Genomic DNA, 18,472 nt, shown 5'->3' on the forward strand with positions numbered 1-18,472 from the left:
AGTGTCTCCCTCTCTCTCTGACCCTTTCCTGCTTGTGCTCTCTGTCTCTATCTCTCTCTCTTCTCTCTCTCTCAAAAATAAACAAAAAAAATATCAAAATATCACCTGTGAAGCTCCGGACGCATGGGTTGGCTGTGCGTGACCTCCCCACCCACAAACCTTCCCGAGCCCAAGGCGTTCCCTGCTTGGCTGAGTCTGTGTCTGCAGGGGTGGGGAGGGGGGAACAGGGCAGAGAAGGGCCCAATATGCTCATTCCCAGGTCAGACAAAGTGCTGCCCAGCCTTCCTGTTTCAGCTCCTCTACTGTAAACAAGTGTCCTGGTGGCCTGCTGACTGGTGGATGGATTTCACACGTTTGTGCTTTTTGTTGGTGATGTTGCCATTTAAAATGGCCCCACGCGCGACACTAAAGGGCTTCTGGTGTTCCCAAGTTCGAGAAGCCTGTGCGTGCCTTCTTGTATTAGATACGGTTCGTCCAGACACAAGTTACAGCGCCGGTGGGGGCTCTGAGTTCAATATTAATGAGTCATCTCTGTATGTATATGTATTCCTATGTAATATCTAGTTCTGTTTTTAAACAGAAAACCTGCACCACGTAAGGTTCTGTATTGATGGGTTGGTGAAAGTGTTACGACCAGAGGCACATAGGAACTTAATCCTGTGTCCCCTATAGGAACAGGCCAGGGGTCACGGATTAAGCATAAGCACAATTCACAGTGATGGAGCCACTGTGAATAATGAGACCCTGAGCCCCGCGAAGTGGGGCAGGGAGGTTCTGGGGACTCCAGGGTTTGTTTCCTCCGCAGAACCAGAGCGCAGAGTTGTCTGCTCCGATGGTGCTGGCTGGGTCCCCTCACCTCCTCCCTGAGAGCAAGCATCCTTCACCCAGTTAACAAGTCCCAACATCTGGGGAGTGAGCCTGAGGGACGCCCCGGCTTCCTGACCAACCTGCCAGGTGTCCTGATCTTTTCGCTGTGCTCTCCTTGGCACCCCTGACTTGCTTCTTACCCTTCTGCCTCCTTATTTTTTGCTCAGGATTTTCTAACCACCACCAATGGCCTCAGGTAAGGCTACCTGACCAGCCCCGTGTCCGCCTCCCTCCGCCCCAACCCTGCGCTTAGCCTCCCAGCTTTGGCTGAAATTTACTCATTTCTCCTTCTTGTTCTCCTCTTCCTCTTCCTCCTCCTCCACTTCCTCCTCCTCCTTCATCTTTGTAGTAAAATGTACCGAACATAAAATTTACCATTCTAACAAATTTTTTAATGTTCATTTTTGAGAGAGAGAGAGAAAGAGAGAGAGAGAGCATGTGCACATGAGCAGGGAAGGAGCTGAGAGAGAGGGAGACAGAGAATCTGAAGCAAGCTCCTCGCTGTCAGCGCAGAGCCCTATGCAGAGTTCAGACCCACGACCTGTGAGATCACAAGCCGAGCCGAAGTCAGACGTTCAACTGACTGAGCCACCGAGGCGCCCCTAATAATTTTTAAACATATAGTTCAGTGGCACTTAAGTGCATTCATAATGTGTGTGGCCATCTCCACCATCCATTTCAGAACGCTTTCATCTCATAGAACAGAAACTCGGTCCCCATTAAACATTTCCCTCTTCTGTTCCGCCACAGCTCCTGGCACCCACCATTTCATTTTCTGTCTCTGTGGATTTGATACTCAAGGGACCTCAGAGAAGTGGAATCACGCAATATTAGTCCATTTGTGATGGGCTTTTTTCACTGAACACAATGTTCTCAAGGTTCGACCAGGCTGTATAACAGGTGTCAGAATCTCCTTCCTTTTTAAGGCTCTGCGCTTGTACTGATGGGGTACAGAACACACTCCCCCGAATATAGCACATTGGCATCGTGAATATTTTAAGCTGAAAGAATCTGAGAAATGGCAGCAGCTGATGACCTTGGACGGGAAAGAATTGCATCTTCATGGGGCACCTGGGGGCTCAGTCAGTTGAGCGTCCGGCTTCGGCTCAGGTCATGATCTCACGGTTCGTGGGTTCCAGCCCTGCGTTGGGCTCTGTGCTGACAGCTCAGAGCCTGGAGCCTGCTTCGGATTCTCTGTCTCCCTGTCTCTCTTCCTCTCTCTCTCTCTCTCTCTCAAAAATAAATAAACATTTAAAAAATTAAATTTAAAAAAGAATTACCCATGACTTTGCTCCTAATGGAAGTCACCAGTCTTTTCATATCATATTGCCATTGTGGATCCAAAGATAGTATTTACCCTTCTTGGTTTGAAATCCTGGCGTCTGAGAAGACCCTGTGTGTATAAGAGCTTATTTACTGCGCGGACAGAAAAACCTGTCTATTATCATGCCATGATTAAAACATATTTTGATGACTATATTTGAAAATAAGTGGTTTCCTTTGTAATTCTATTAATTTCATTTCATGTATTTAAAAATTTTTTTTTATGTTTGTTTAATTTTGAGAGAAAGAGACAGAGTATGAGCAGGGGAGGGGCAGAGAGAGAGGGAGACACAGAATCTGAAAGCAGCTCCAGGTTCTGAGCTGTCAGCACAGAGCCCGACGCGGGGCTTCACTGACTGAGCCACCTGGGGTCCCTCATTTCATGTGTTTACAAACCGTCCTTTGAGACAGGGGTGACTGTGGGAACTGGATTGCCGGCCACCTGCAGGGCAGGTGTCCTAGACAGCCATTCAGGGGGTGCCTGCCCTAGCGAGCCAGAGCTGGCGATGGAGGGGTGGGGGGATTGGGGAAATGCTTGAGCAGCAGAGAAGAGTGGACTTGACTGGTAGATGGAAGCGAACCCAGAAAGGTGAATGGGGACCCTGCACCTGGCACGCTGAGCTCACTCAGCTGGGCAGGCTGCTGGACAACCAAATGCGGATATTGGGTAAACAGTTGGAGTTCAGGGAGAAGCCAGAGGGCACGATTTCAGGGGGATTGGGATAGAGCGGGTAGTTAGAGCCAGGACACCAGAGGAGACCACCCAGGAGGGGTAAACAGAAACAGGGCAGGCCTGCGTGGGGGAGGTGCCGGAGGAGAGAGAGAGAGAGACTAGAAAGCAGATGTCAGTGAATGTGGCCTTGGCCATGCCAAACTGGCTGCGGACTGGGGACCAGGTGGGGGAGGGTAGGAAAGAGTGGAGAAGGCTGGCAGAATGGCTCTTTGAAGACGCTGGAATGGAGGAGAGAGGGAGCACAGTCAAGACTTATTTTATTTTATTTTATTTTATTTGTATATTTATTTTTGAGAGAGATACACACAGAGCGTGAGCAGGGGAGGGGCAGAGAGAGAGGGAGACACAGAATCCAAAGGAGGCTCCAGGCTCTGAGCCGTCAGCACACAGCCCGACACGGGGCTTGAACCCACGGACTGTGAGATCATGACCTGAGCTGAAGTCGGACGCTTCACCAACTGAGCCTCCCGGGTGCCCCAAGGGAGGCTTATTTAAAGAGCTGGTGTAGGGGGCGCCTGTGGGGTTCAGTCGGTGAAGCGGCCAAAGTCAGCCCAGGTCATGATCTCAGGGGTTCATGAATTCGAGCCCCGCATTGGGTTCTCTTTGGATCCTCTGTCTCTCTGTCTCTCTCTTTCTCTGCCCCTCCCTCGTGCATGCACACTCTCTCAAAAATAAACATTTAACCAATAAAGAGCTGGCATTCACTCACCTTTGTGCGCAGGAGAGAAGGGCTGCATCGCACGGAAGACGAGGCGGATGTTGCTGCACAGGTTGTTGGAGAAGAGGTCCCCGTGGGAGGAACAGGGCTCCCAGGGGCGGTTGACTTTGGACAGGGCTGGGACCCAAGGGTGGCCCTGGGGGGGACTGCCAACATGATATCGGATTGCACATGTTCTCTGCAACTGTGAGGGCACTGGGTGAGGGTGGATGGTGAGGAAGGCGCCCACGGGTGGGGACGGAGCGGTTCCTGCAAAGGGAGCAAGGCCGTGTGGGTGCCGAGCCCTCGAGCCCCAGGGCCACTCACTGAAAGAGGCCCACGGGATTGTGTTCCTTTTCCCAGCAGCCCCACCCACTCGTGAAAATAGAGAAGACTGGAGAGGGTTAGGAATTACCGGTGGTGTGACCCAGGGACAGAGGGATGGCGTGTGAAGGCATTTGCAAGGGAAAGGGTGCGTAGTGTGTTAAGTCCATTAAACACGGAGGCCGGCAGACCTTCGCAGGAGCACCTGTAATGTCTCAAGGTTAGGAAAGCAGCCCCTGGGGCGCCCGGGGGGCTCAGTGGGTCGAGCATCTGACTCTGGCTCAGGTCAAATTTTATGGTCCGCGAGTTCGAGTCGGGTGAGTGTGAGCCTTGCTTCTGGCACCCTGCTGACAGTGCAGAGCCCGGCTCTGGTTCTCTCTCTCTCTCTGCCCCTTGCTCACTGGTGCCCTTTCTCTCTCAAAAATAATAATAAAATAAAATAAAATAAAATAAAATAAAATAAAATAAAATATAAAATAAAATTTAAAAATATGTACAAAAAAAAAGAACTCAAAACCTAGGGACTACCAATCACAAAAAGCCCACAAGCCTTTCTCAAATTAGCCACATGCCCAAGCTACCGTCAGTTCATCAAGTCTTCGCTTTGCCTCTCTCCTCTCTAGAAAGTCCTGTCCCTAGCTCCTAACCACTGTGTGTTTGGCACTGCCCAATTCAAATCCATTTGCTCGCATCAATTCTTACAATGTTTCACTCGCCACAGGGTATCTTTTAGTGGCTGGGCCGCAGAACGTGAGCTGTGGGAAGAGGGACGTGAGAGCAGGAAAGGGCTGTGGGCAGTGGCAAAGCTGTAGCAGGGTCAGTGGTCTGGGGGTCTCGGTGGGGCGGCGGCACCCCTGAGGGGGACGCAGCTTGCAGAAGAACAGGTGGGGGTCCTCGGGTGGGAGATGGGAACGGGGTCCCCCGGGGGCTGAGCCCAGGTGATCGCGTGAGGCTGTGACTGGGGTGGAGGGCAAGACTGCGTGCAGAGCTCTAGGGACCGGGAGACTGGGATGTAGTGTCGTGGTCCCAGGAATGGAGCCGGGAGAGGGGTGGAGAGAAAGCAGCAAGCGGGGCATGAGGCCACCCAGGGGCAGCAGCAACAGCAGGCTCAGGCATGGACGGCGAAATGGGCACGAGAGCCAAACACAGGGGATTTGACGGACGAAGGAAGAGAGACAGTCTGGAAGCAGGGGTGAGGAGCAAGGGGCTGCCCACTGAGAGAGGACCCAGTTTCCCCAGTGTGGCAGGTGCGGTGGACCAGCCAGCTGGTGCGGAATGGTGGCTGATTGCAAAAGACCACGGGGAAGGATCAGGGCAGGAAGGGGGCTTAGCGGGGACACAGGGGGCTTGGGGTGTGGGGCACAGTCAGGCTGCAGTTCTCTAGAAGCCTGGTGAGCAGAGCAGAGGGATTCCCTGCCTCAGGGCTTGGTTCCTCCTGGAGGAGCGGAGTCCCCCACTAGGGGTGGGGCCTGAGGTGGGTGTGTCCATATTTGTCAAAATCAGTGGGGAGTTTAGAGACCTAATTATTTATTAAAAATTTTTTTTAATGTTTATTTATTTTTGAGAGAGAGACTGAGTGTAAACAGGGGAGGGGCAGAGAGAGGGAGACACTGAATCCCAAGCAGGCTCCAGGCTCCGAGATGTCAGCACAGAGCGGGGCTCGAACCCATGAACCTTGAGATCATGACCTGAGCCAAAGTCGGACTCTTCACCGACTGAGCCCCCCAGGTGCCCCCCAGGTATGGTGTGTCTTAAATTGACACCTCTAGGTCGCGAAGTAGTGTTCCGTTGTGTATACACACACCACATCTTGATCCATTCATCAATCGATGGACATTTGGGCTCTTTCCATAATCTGGCTGTGGTTGAGACAAAGTTGTCTCACAGAAAATCTGAGAGCAACGCACATTCACCTCCCGAGAGGTGCAAACAGATCGAGGGACCTCGTGACAGTAAGAATGAGCTGGGGCACCGTCACATCACCCCCCCAAGCCCCGCCCCAGAAGGAGGAAATGATTGGCATGTTTTAGGGGTCAGGGGCTTTGGGGAGGGTGCCGCCGCCGAGGGTCCCTTGCCACCTTGGGGAGAGGTACGCTTTTGGAGCAGTGTAGGGGAAGGGGTCTACAAAGGCTCAGGTAGCCTGTAGCCCCTCCCCCAGCACCAGTGGCGGGAGGGGGGGGGCACAAGACCACACCCACACCCTCCTTGGCAATCGAGTGCAGACCTAGGAGGCCGACAGCTATGTCTCTTATTCCGAGCCGCATCTCAGCGGGTGCCTGCTGCGTGCCTGGCCCCGGGGGCTTCCCACGGCACCACCTGGGCTGGGCACAGCCATGCCTCCCTCCAAGCAGCCTCTGAGGCCCGGCCCTGCCAGAGAAGCTTCTAAGATGACGGTGGAGGGACACTTCCCCCATGTCTCCAACAAGGATGAAGCCCCAGAGACCTGGCCTGGCCAGGGGAGGCAGGAGGACTGCTGAGGCCCATCCTGGAGGGGATAGCAGAGCACTTCAGACATGGCCTGGGGCTGTGGGCTAGTCACCCCCACATCTTCATCCCTACCTGTGCTTTCGGGGCTGAACCACAGCCGCCCTTTTGGCCTCTCTCCTGGGCCCCTGCCCTCAGCCCTCCTCAGCTCCCTCCCCAAGCCAGGGGGCCTGGCAGACCCCAGTGGGGATGCTGATTCTGCATCATACCAACCGGGGCCCAGATTAAGTCACCTGCCCTTGCTGAGTCTCAGTTTCTGCATCTGTAAAATGGGTGTATTCTTAGCATGCGGTGCCTGGGCACACAGTGTTCCTCTCAGTGTGAAGCACCGAGACCGAGTCTCCCCTAATCAGGAATCCGCTGGGAATACGATGGTGGCGTCTGAACATTCTGGTCTCGTTAGGTGGCTAAGATTTGCTACAACGCCAATGCTGACACCCCAATTTCCTTGACAGGCGAGCCCCCACTGGGCATCGGTGATATACACATTCCTCTCGGGTACTAGTGCCGGATAGTCAGGGTGAGAAAGAGGCAAGGTCTTCTTTCAACCCTTCTGGACATTTCTCTCCTCCAAAGGGTGCTGGACGCTACAGACCCGGTGGGGGAGAGCAGGATGGGCTGGGAGAACAGGAGACTCTCTCTCCAGTGCTCCTCACACATACTCAGAGGGGGCGCAGGTAGTTTTGCTCACGCCGATGGAGTGTGTTCGTGGAGATGAGAGCCTGGTGATGACTTGCCGGGGTTCAGGGGGGACCCGGGGGGTGCACGACCTTTGGAAGCTGGGCTTGAGGCTTGTTTCTCTGATGCTGTGGAGTCTGTGTGTGCGTGCGTGTGTGTGTGTGTGTGTGTGTGTGTGTGTGTGTGTGTTTCCCCTGGTGCTTCCCTCAAACTCTCAAAGTGTCTGTGACCCCAAGATGTTGAGGACACACCCTGAAACCTGTCACGGCATCCGTCTGAGGAACAGCCGCTTCCTAGGGCGATACTGATTTTAATCATAATATTACTAGCCATCCAGAGCGGGCTCTGTGACAGGCGCTGTGCTGGGATTTGTGCCCAGATTTTGTTTCACGCTCACAGTAAGCCGATGAGGGAGGTCATAATCTTTCCCCTTTTTCCCAGGTGAGGAAACAGGCTGAGGCGGAGTGATTTGCCCCGGGGCCTACAGCCAAGGGGACCTGGAGCCCGGGATTGAAGACCCAGGCAGTCTGATTCCCTCTTCACCAGAGAAGGGCCACCTAAGTCAGGGAGGAGGAAGGGAAATCAGGGAGGGCTTCCCAGAGGAGGTGATATTTTCGTGGATTTGTACCCGCACATCTTAGTTACCTGGCTTGCCCTCTGGAGGCAGGGGACCTAGGTGGCTGGTCTGTATCTCTGTCCCAAGTTCCCAGCACCAGCCCTGGGACAGGCCAAGGGGACTCGGTGACTCTGGCAAATGAATGCGTGAGGAGCATTCGCTCTGGTCCTGGCCTCGTCTTCACTGACCCCACGACTAGCCTGTCTTGCTGACCAGGACAGCCCGCCACCCTTGATGCCCAGTGGCTGTGGCACCAGGTCCCAGCATGTCCCCAGGCCTGGCAGTGAGCCGGGGGGAGGGCCAGCTCACCTCTGGGCCAGGGAGCTGGAGGGGGGAGGAGCAGTGGGCCAGCTGTGTGCAGAACGGTGACGAAAGCAGGACATTCCTGACTTGGGGAGTCTCCACCTCGGGCTCCCACCCCTGCTCCCCAGAGTCTCCCGCCTCAGAGCATCTGCGGGGCTCACCTCGGTGCGGTCATCAGCCCCGGCAGGTGACAGGGGTAGGGCCTGTTTAGAAGTGGGGGCAGGTATTTCAGAAGCTGTGTGCGTGTGTTGGAGTGGGGAGCACAGGGACCCCATGGTTTGGGGAAAGTGCCCTGAAGTGCTTCTGAGGCCCCCAGCCACCTTGAACTCCAATTTTTAAAAACTGGCTCAGAGGCACCCGGCTGGGTCAGTCACAGGGCTCTTGGTCTCAGGGTGTGACTTTGAGGCCCACATTGGGTGTGGAGATTCCTGTAAGATCCATAAACAAACTTAAAAAATAATTGGCACAGGTTAAAGCATCCTGAAAAGACTTGAATTTGTGTTTCAGAAAGGTGGGTTAATACATAGAAAACATGTAATTTTACTTTAAAAAAAAAAACCTCTTGGGGTCCCCCGGGTGGCTCAGTTAAGCCTCCAACTCTTGATTTTGGCTCATAATCTCACAGTTCCTGGGTTCGAGCCCTGCGTCAGGCTCTGCGCTGACAGTGCTGCACCTGCTTGGGATTCTCTCTCTCCCTCCCTCTCTCCCTACTCTCTCTCTCAAAAAGAATAAATAAACTTTAAAAAGCACATTAAAAAAAACCCTCTCCTTTCTATTTACAGTGACCTGGAGGTAATGAAGGAAGCAGATTCCTTTGGAGAAACGGTAAAGACAGGTGCAGAGGGAGGAGGAGGGAAAAGCAGCGTTAGGAAGGCGCTGCCCCTCTAACTGGAGGAGGGACCGGAGCCCACTGCGGACTCCGAATGCACCTTGCTCTGGTGCCTCCCAGATGGTCATGGACACCTTCAGAGACAGGCTTCCAGAAGGGCACGGCAGGGCGGGAGTGAGTGTCTGGCCCACGTTTCCAGGAGGAAAGACCGAACCGGAACGGAAGCCGCTAGACTGACCCAGCGGGCAGGGCACAGATGGAAAACACTAGGCCATCGGAGACGCGAGAAACAAAGAGTATCAGGTAGCCCGAGACGGCGCTGGGGTGGAATTTCTAGCCTCTGCAAAGGGCCCTCAGATGGGGCGGACCTGCCCTGTTATCGGGAGAGCCCGGGCGACCAGGCTGCGCGCGTGGCCACCTGCTGTGTGCAGAGGGTGAGCACACAGGCGCCCAGGAGGCTGTGGGCGGGGGTGAGGCTCCTCACGGCTCCCTCGGGAAGTCTGCATGGCATTGGCAGGCTGGCGCCCAGGGGGCCTCAGGGCTCCGCATGAGACCCCACAGGACGCCTCAGGGTCATCTCCGAGATTTCCCCAGATGAGTTTATTTCTTAAATGTGGGGATCTTAGGACGCGTATGGAATCCACATGGGGTCCGAGCTGCTGCCGGTGGGGCTCTGAGCACAGAAGGTAAAGGCTGTGGTTAAGGAAGTTGTTCCCCCAGTAATTCCCTCCGGAGATGGGAGAGCAAGGGGCAGGGCAGCCGCATGGTGGAGAGGGAAGCCCCCTGAAGACTGAGAAGGGACAGCCAGGGACACGGTGACCGGCCTCGCAGGGCAGTGTGGGTGGAGAAGGTGACGGAGGCCTTTCTCAAGTGTCTGACTTGGCAGAGCGGCCTGAAGGTGAAACAGCCCTGGCTCTGGCCCTCGCTCCTCAGGTGATCTTTCTGTCCCCGTGAGGTCCCCTGCTCGCTCGTGGGCCACCAGGCCAGGCCCTGGTTTGACGGCCCCCCTCCCCCCGAGGGTGCTCTGCCTGTTGCGTCCAGGTCCCCTGGGCTGGCCAGCCGGAGCCCCACTCGTCCCCACCCACGAGGAGTTTGCAGACAGAGGAGGGGACAGAGCTCTCTCCTCTCCCTTCTGTGGTGCTGGTGCTGGGTCTGGCTGCCCTGGGGTCCCCACCCCCAGAGCCTGCTGGTCCTGAAATGCATCAGAGGTGACATCCCTGGGCAAGTGACTTCACCTCTCTGTGCCTCAGTTTCCTCATCTTCAATGACAACAACAAAATCTGCCTAAGAACCTGTAAAGTGAGTTCTGTGGTGCTCCACAGGAGCCGCCCTGTTCCCCCTCCATAGAGGATATTTGACAAGGTCTGGGACATTTTGGGAGGGGGGCGCCTCAGTGGCTCAGTCACTTGAATGTCTGACCTTTTATTTTTTTAACATTTATTTATTTTTGAGGGACAGAGAGAAACAGATCATGAGCAGGGAGGGTCAGAGAGAGAGGGAGATACAGAATCGGAAGGAGGCTCCAGGCTCTGAGCTGGCTGTCAGCACAGAGCCTGACACAGGGCTCGAACCCACCAACTGTGAGATCATGACCTGAGCCGAAGTCAGACGCTCAACCGACTGAGCCCCCAGGCGCTCCTAGTGTCTGACTCGTGGTTTTGGCTCAGGTCATGATCTCAGGTTGTGGGATAGAGCCCCACACCCAGGTGAGTGTGGAACCTGTGAAATTCTCTCTCTCTCTCTCTAAATGTTTATCCATTTTTGAGAGAGACAGAGCACGAGCAAGGAAGGGGCAGACAGAGAGGGAGACACAGAATCAGAAGCAACTCCAGGCTCTGAGCTGTCAGCACAGGGCCCGATGTGGGGCTCGAACCCATGAACCATGAGATCATGATCTGAGCCAAAGTCGGAGGCTCAACTGACTGTGCCACCCAGGTGCCGGCCCCCCTCCATTTATTTATTTTTGAGAGAGCGAAACTAGCACACCCTAGTTAGAGAGATGGCCATCTGCCAGGGAGTGGCTCTGAGCCGTGGCTGGAACATGTCCCCGAGGACCACGCTGACTTAAAGGAAGGCCGAGGCGCCCCCATACCTGTCCTCTGAGCAAACCCCACAATGTCTCTGAGCATCCTAAAAAGAGACCCCAGGGAAAGAAGGGAACAAGTGCAACTCAGAGTCTCCTTGGTGACTCACTTCCTTTATAAACAAATTTAATTGTTGAAGCTATAGCATCAGGAGAGAAATTCTAGAAAACCCAGAGGGAAATCACCAGTAACTTCGCACCTTGGCCTCTCAACATTTAGTGTAGGTACTTGGGAGACTGGCTCTAAAGCTTGGCCTGGCCCCAAAGCTTTGTGGCTAGGGGCTAGTGCCTCGCCTCCTGTAAAATGGGGGCAATGCACCTGCTGCTCAGGACTCCCATAGGCGTTAAAGACCGTGCACGCCACCAGAGTGCAGACATGGGCTGCTCTTGGCCTGTCGCTGCTGCCGAGTACCGGTGAATCCGGGGAGCGTCTCCACTGTGGCCGGCTTTCCGGAACTCACCAGCGTCCACACGCCCCTGCTGCTTCGTGGTCAGGTCCTCACGGTTGGGGGAGACCACCCCGCCTCCTCCTCGGCCTCTTCGATCGTTAGCTCTTTAAACAATCAGGGTCTAGCAGCAATTCTGTTCTGTCATCTTTTGAAGTTGCAACACCGCCCTGCTGTGATTCCTTCCCCGTGTGTTGGCTGTTGCTCTAGGCAGTTTCTTACTTGCCAAGGGCTGCTGGAGCGACCTCGTTACTTGTCGGGGCATCGTGAGAGCAGCCGGTCTGCCGCAGAGCGGCCTCGGAGCCACATTCACGGGCGTGCCGTGGCGGAGGAAAGGAGGCCAGGCCTGGGCCTCAAGCAGTCTCACTGAGCCTCTATTTCCCAACCTGTGCATGGGGAAGACGACAGGGCTGCCTTCATGGGTTTGCCGTGAGGATGAAAGAAATCTCTCCAGGTAAGTACTCTCCCCACTGCCTGGTAGAGGCCCGGCCCCCCATCTCCCACGCCGTTTGGGTCTCAGGGTCAAGTTCATCTCCTCCAAGGAGACTCCCATACAACATACAACACGGTATACACAGTCTAGAGTACCCCTCCCCAGTGCCTCTCTGTCCCTGCATGTTGTACTCTCTGACCCGTCTTGGGCTCACTTATCTTCTAAAAATGTATTTATTGGTGGGGGCGGTGCCTGGGTGGCTCGGTCTGTTAAGTGTCCAACTTTGGCTCAGGTCATGATCTTGCGGTTTGTGGGTTCGAGCCCTGTGTCGGGGCTGACAGCCTGGAGCCCAGAGCCTGCTTCCGATTCTGTCTCCCTCTCTCTCTGCTCCTCCCCTACTCGCGCTCTGTCTCTGTCTCTCTCTTAAAAATAAACACTAAAAAAAAAAAATCTAAGAATGTGTTCATTGGCTTATTGTCTGCCCTGTGACATCTGGGTCTCAGCTGCATGCCCAGGACCCCGCCCTGCAGAATGAGGCTCCGAGACCAAGTGAGTCCTCCCTCTGAGAAGGTCAGCTCCCACGGCCAGGCTGCTCCGGGAGCTGCCCCCTCAACCCCCACAGGGCATGCCTCTGAGTGAAGCAGGCGGCTCCTGGTTCCCAGGCCCAGCTGGCCTGGGTCCTGGCATCTGGGGTGCGATGGGTTGGAGGAGCTGTTAGCCTTGACAGTGCCCTGTGGCCGGTGGACCTGGACTGGTCAGAGGAGGAGACACTTGTCAAAGGGGTCAGGAGACAGTTTTGGACTTGGACATGTCCAGGTGGGGGGTGGGGGTGGGCTGTGACCCAGACTGTGAATGCTGGGTAAGCTTTCGTGTGTCAGCCCCTGTGCGGGTGCAGGGGCGAATCGGCACTGACCAAATCTAACCCTCCCCCTCCCCCACCCCGCCCCTGTCAATGTGAGGGGGGATGGTCCGCGCACTGCTGATGCCTTTGTCTTCTATGTCCCGGAACCCTCCGCACCCCCTCTCCGGGCCTCGGGGCTTCAGGGCAGGTCTGAGCAGTGGGTGCCCAGAGTTGGGCTCTGTCCATACCTGAGGATGGAAGTAATGAAAGCTGGACGGGGAACTGGAAGTCGCGGGGTGACCTTGGCCTCTCTGGGCGGCTCGGTTTCCCCATCTGTCAGCCAGCGGCTCCTCTGCAGGAGCCAGAGGGATCCCGTCCGTCGGCGGCAGCGAGGAGGAGAGCAGAGCGCAGCACCCGGCCGGGGATCGTGGCACCGCGGACTCGGCGGAGGGCGCGCTCGCTCCGGCAGGTCACCCCCACGCCGCAGAAGCCCAGGAAGCCGCAGCCCGAGAATGACAGGCTCCAGCCGCGCCTGGGCTCATCCACAGCGGCGGCCGCGGTGGGAGTCGAACCCGCTTCCCAGTCCCTTTTGCGCCTCTCTAAGGCAGCGGGAGCTCCCCACCCACCTTCGCGACGCCACCCACCGACCTCGGGCGGATGGGCCGGCGGAGCGCCACGGGCCCCATGGGCCACCGGCCAGAGCAGGTGCGGCTGCAGCGCGCGGGACCCCAGCCCGCACACGGCCGGTGCTGGGGGTTCTGGTCCTCAGCTCCGGGTCGGCTGGGCAAACTCCTACTCCCCCTTTAACGCCCACTTGTGGGGGACCAGCCCACGCACCAGGGTCTAAGGGTCTCTGAGTAGGGGGTTGGTGTCGGCGAAATATCTATAAGAGAGAACACAGACAACATGAATGGTGGAAGAGACCACACTTTACTGTGAAACTTAGTGTCATATACCATAGGTGATTACATCTTTCTTTGAATGATTACATTGTTTGTAACTTCTTAGGAATCACATGTTTCAGAATAGATCATTGTTTTCATGGAAGAGAGAACAGAAAGTTAAAGACAGAAATGAAGTACAATACAGAAGATCAAAAAACATAATTTATCACTAAAAATACATCAGCGGGGTTCTTATTTTGTGTATATAGTGTAATATTAACTGAAGCTTATGACAAGGCTATTTTTCTTTAAAGGTTAACAATGGTCTGTGAGTAAGGTGCCTCTAACCAGGGAGGACGTTTCAATCAGAAAGTCTGCCCATTTACTGAAACCGCAATTACCAAGTGGCATGAATAATAGGAGAACTAACTCCAGTCCCTGATCCATTTAGGTCAAGCAGTCAAGCGCACACATTTTCAAGTAGGGGAAGCAGGGTCCCAAAGGCCACACAGCACTTCTGGCTGGATGGGCCCCAACACCCACTCAGACGCCGCCTCCTGGGGAAGCTGGTCTGGACCGCCACTCCTTACCCTGCAAAGGGGACTCCAGACTCGGCTCCATCAACCCCGCGATTCCCGGGCTGGCTAACCCTGTGGCCGTGCACCAAGCTGCCCCAGGGCCCCACGGCTGCTCTTGGCGTTTGGCCGGCTCAGCGCTCTCCACCGCGGCAGCCCTCCTCCACCCCATCACGCCCTCTCCGAGACAGCCCTGGCGGCCTGGCTGCACATGCCCCGGAGCGCCTCGGCAGGTTGGGATGCACACTGCCTAGGTCTGCTTCCACCTGTCCCATGGGTGCCGCCAAGGTTTCCCAAACCTGCCCTTGGAAACCTGCCGGAGGAGCTGAGGTTGGGGGACTGGCTTCCGGCCTCCTGGGTCTCAGTAGAGAGCCCCCCCCCCCCGCCAAATCTCCACAGCTTCCTTTCCCTCTCCAGGTCTGCCTCGGGACTGGGACTCGGTAGGTGCCCTGGCTATTCTGAGCAGGGTCACGGAGGAGGCGCACATTCACTCAGCACTGGATGGTTTCCGAGGCCCCCTTTTGGCTCGCCTTCTGACAACGGTCTATGCACCGTGGACATGATGATCTGTCCCATCTTACCCAGGGGCAGACAGCCAGGTGACCTGCCCGCCCTCAGCACCGCAGTGCTGTGGGAGTGTTTCACTAGCCCGCCGGCCAGGCCGGGAGGTGACAGGACCTCTGGCTTCCTGCCGAGGCAGATGGCCCTTGCAACGCCCGTCAGCGGTCCCTTTGCTCTGAGCGCTGTTGGAGGACTGGCCAGACGGGTTTTCCGCACCTGTGGCCCAGCTTGGAGGCTGTGAGTGCTCTTTATCCAAGCTGGGCCAGAGTCCCGTTTACCTAATCGCCCCCGCACGTGAGCGGGACCAGGTGCTCAGAACCTCTCTACTCTGGGTGACAGGGATTTTGAAGGAGTAAAAGGTAAACAGTGTGCCCCAGGGACCTGCCATGCGCTTTACAGATGTCACCCCTGTGAGGACCGAGTGACATCCCCATTTATAGACAGAGGAAACCAGGGGGCTCGGGCGGGGCCACCTGGTGAGCAGTTGGTGACCCTGGGATGTGAGTCCAGGCTCCGGAATCGAGGGGTGCTAAGCAGACCTCGGTGGTGCTGAGGAGGCAGAGGGTCCTCGGTAGGTGGCTCTACTCCTGGAAGTGGAGGGGGTGCAGGGGCTAAAAATTAATGGTATCACATAAGACTTGCATCATATTTCTATTAGACTGTGCTGTAGTAGAATCTGAGGGAGAAAAAGCTGCCCAAATAGAAAATGGAGGAGGCATGAAAAGATCCTTCATGAAAGATCCTTCACGAAAAGGATCTGAGCATTTAATGGCTGGAAACTGTGAGATGTCAGTATGATAAGCCTTACTGGAAGGCTAATGAGACCTGAGGCCACATTCACAGAAGCAAAGTGTCTATAATGAAGGAGGTGAAAGTCAGAGCTGTGGCTATCCGGGGACTAGGGGTTTCTGTTCTGGGTTTTGCATCTTAGGGTGGCACTGGCCATCAGGGGCAGGCTCAGAGGACCCAACAGCTCTGTGGAGGGACAGCTTTGATCCTGATGCCTACACCTGCTGGTCTCGTGTAGGTGGCTGCTATGTGGGGTGGCTGCCACCAATGGCCAAGCGAGGGAGGGCCACACTGCCTGGACAGTGGTTCCCTCAGGGCACCTCTGCTGGGTCTGTCCTCCTGGGCTACGATCAGTCCTGCTGGATAATGAGAGAGAGGGGGCACGCCTCCCCAGGCCCCCGGGAGCCCCACACCCACGCTGCCTGGGCCCCAAGTGAGGCCTTCCTTGAATCTGCCCTCCTGTGTCCCAGTGCCCAGGCCTGGATGCCAGGTCCCCTCAGATAACCTGTCAGGGAGGTGTTTCCTTTTCATGCCTACCACACAGCCTCTTTGAGGGGGTCCCATCTGTCTGTGTGCACCCGAACGTGGGCCACCAGGACCTCCTAGCACCTCTGTCCCCTGTCCCCTGCCTGCACACCGTAGTTCAGGCTGCCTCGCGGACCCCACATGGAGGAAGTGCATGCAGCCCTCCCGCACCCTCTCTCACTGGAGCGCATCCAGGGTGGGGCAGCCTCAACTCCAAGGGCTCACACCTGCCTTGGAGCACCGAACACCTCCCCTGGAGAAGCCAGGGCTCCCCCTTCACACCTGGTTGAGCCCAAGGGAAGAGAGATTCTTTCCCAGAGGCCTCTGGTCAAAGCCAAGTGCCACCCACCTCAGTGCTGGGCTGGCCTCCGTCGCTGGTGCGCTCAGCGCCCACAGGGGCAGGGTGAACTTCCTCACTCTGATATACCCAAGGGAGGTGGGTCTCCCTCCCTCCTCCTGAGGAAATGACCCATCCAGGCAGTGGGTCAAGCATTCAGTCCAGAAACATTTGACCCCCAGTTCCCCCAGGCACAGGTGGAGGCGTGGACCCTCCCCTTGCAGTCTGTGCAAACAGGGTGCCCGTCATGGGCACAAGGACGTAACCGTAAGCACGGATCAGGTGTTTACCATTGCCAGGGACTCTCCCAACAGCTTGCCTGCTTTACCCGCGTCCATCCTGCTGGGGTGGGGGGGGAGGGGGGCATGTTTTGATCCCATTTGAAGGATGAGGAAACTGAGGCACAGCTCAGTTAAAATTCGAGGTCAACTGCCGGTAAGGGCTATTGGCAGACATTGAGCCCGGGAAGGCTTACTCACGACATATCTAAGTGCGTGGGGGCTTTACAGTTTATGACGTACTTTGGGGGCATCGATCTTCTCCATCCTCTCAGCGAATCTGTATGCATCTCATGTAATCTGCAGTTCTGGGGGAAAGGTGCTGTTCTCTCCTGGCGAATACACGTCTCCGTCCTGGAAAGTCCCTCCGTCCCTGCTCCCCAGGGGCACCAGTGCCATCCCTCTTTATGGATCTTTCCAGAGACATCCTGTCTTCCTATCCCCGTGCGATTATGTTCCCTGACACCCTCCTTGAAGAAAAAAATCACCCAGTGGTCAGATCTGACGCGCAGCGAGGGCAGAAGACCGGCCCTTTCTCTCGGGACCTGGGCCCCCCTCAACAGCCGGAGAGCCTTGCGTGTGTTTGTGCCAGAGCTGGTCCCACTGGGATTTAGTGGTCTGTCCTCTGGGTCGGGTTGTTTCTTCCTTTCTTCCTCTTCTTCTTCTTCTCCTTCTCCTTCTCCTTCTCCTTCTCCTTCTCCTTCTCCTTCTCCTTCTCCTTCTCCTTCTCCTTCTTCTTCTTCTTCTTCTTCTTCTTCTTTTTAGTCTTTGTTGTTTGAATCCTTCCCTCCACAACTTGAGTTGTTCGTTGTGGGGTGTGTGTGTGTGTGTGTGTGTGTGTGTGTGTGTGAGTGTTGCATGTGCATCTGTCTTCTGATGAATTGGAGGCCCACTGCCCGCTGGCAGTGAGGCAGGTCGGCGTTATCAACCCACACCTGGTGCGGAAATGGGGCTCGAGAGGTGGACTTGAGCCAAGGTGAAGAGTTGGAGGCTTAACCGACTGAGCCACCCAGGGGCCCCACAGGCTTAATCTCTACAAGCGTTGAAAACAGAGCAGGGGAGAGAGACAAACCAGGAGAATTCAGTGATGTTGAAACCGGCCTGGGACCGTGGCAGGGTGGGGACCCCGGGGGGGAGGCAGGGCGGGGCTGGCAGGGAGGGGAGCGCATGGGAGGGGGACGGGGCTGGGGGCTGGGGCGGTGACAGCAGGGGGCCCCAAGGCCAGGCTTGACCGCTTGCCCTGGCGGAGAAGTCAGAGGCATTAAATCTGTGCCCTTCGTCACTCATATTCTTTCTCCTTTTTCTCCCCCCAGACAAACAATAAATCATTTAAATTAAACCGTAGGACAGTGAGCTCACTGGACATACAGGCTGGGATTTACCTTCCAGCACGGTGGTGGCGGGACTGTGTGACGTTCTGGACAGACTTTGAGATGTCTTCCCTCCAGGCCCCGTGATTGCTTTATTCCAATTATATATGTTTCAAAACTGAGCCATTCCCTACCCCTCCACTAGGCTCCTGTCCTCTATTTCCTTCTCTCTGCTCTCCCCAACAAGACGGCCCTGCCTGGAGTCTAGTCTGGTAGGATGACTTCTGGTAGGACAGCCCCTTCTGGAATATTCTTGAGAAGCGGAGAGAAAACCTTTGGCTGCAACATTACAACAGGTATTCCAGCACTCCTCAGTAAATCATCCGGTCATATCGAATCCCGATAGACTGATCTATAGATCTATTAGGACAAAGTCTAAACATTGGGATACTTAAAAATTTCTTCTCGAGGGGCGCCTGGGTGCCTCAGTCAGTTAAGCATCCGAGTCTTGATTTAGGCTCAGGTCATGATTTCGCGGTTCCCGGGATTGAGCCCT

Source organism: Suricata suricatta, chromosome 10 (genome assembly GCF_006229205.1).
Source record: "Suricata suricatta isolate VVHF042 chromosome 10, meerkat_22Aug2017_6uvM2_HiC, whole genome shotgun sequence".
Lineage (NCBI taxonomy): Eukaryota > Metazoa > Chordata > Mammalia > Carnivora > Herpestidae > Suricata > Suricata suricatta.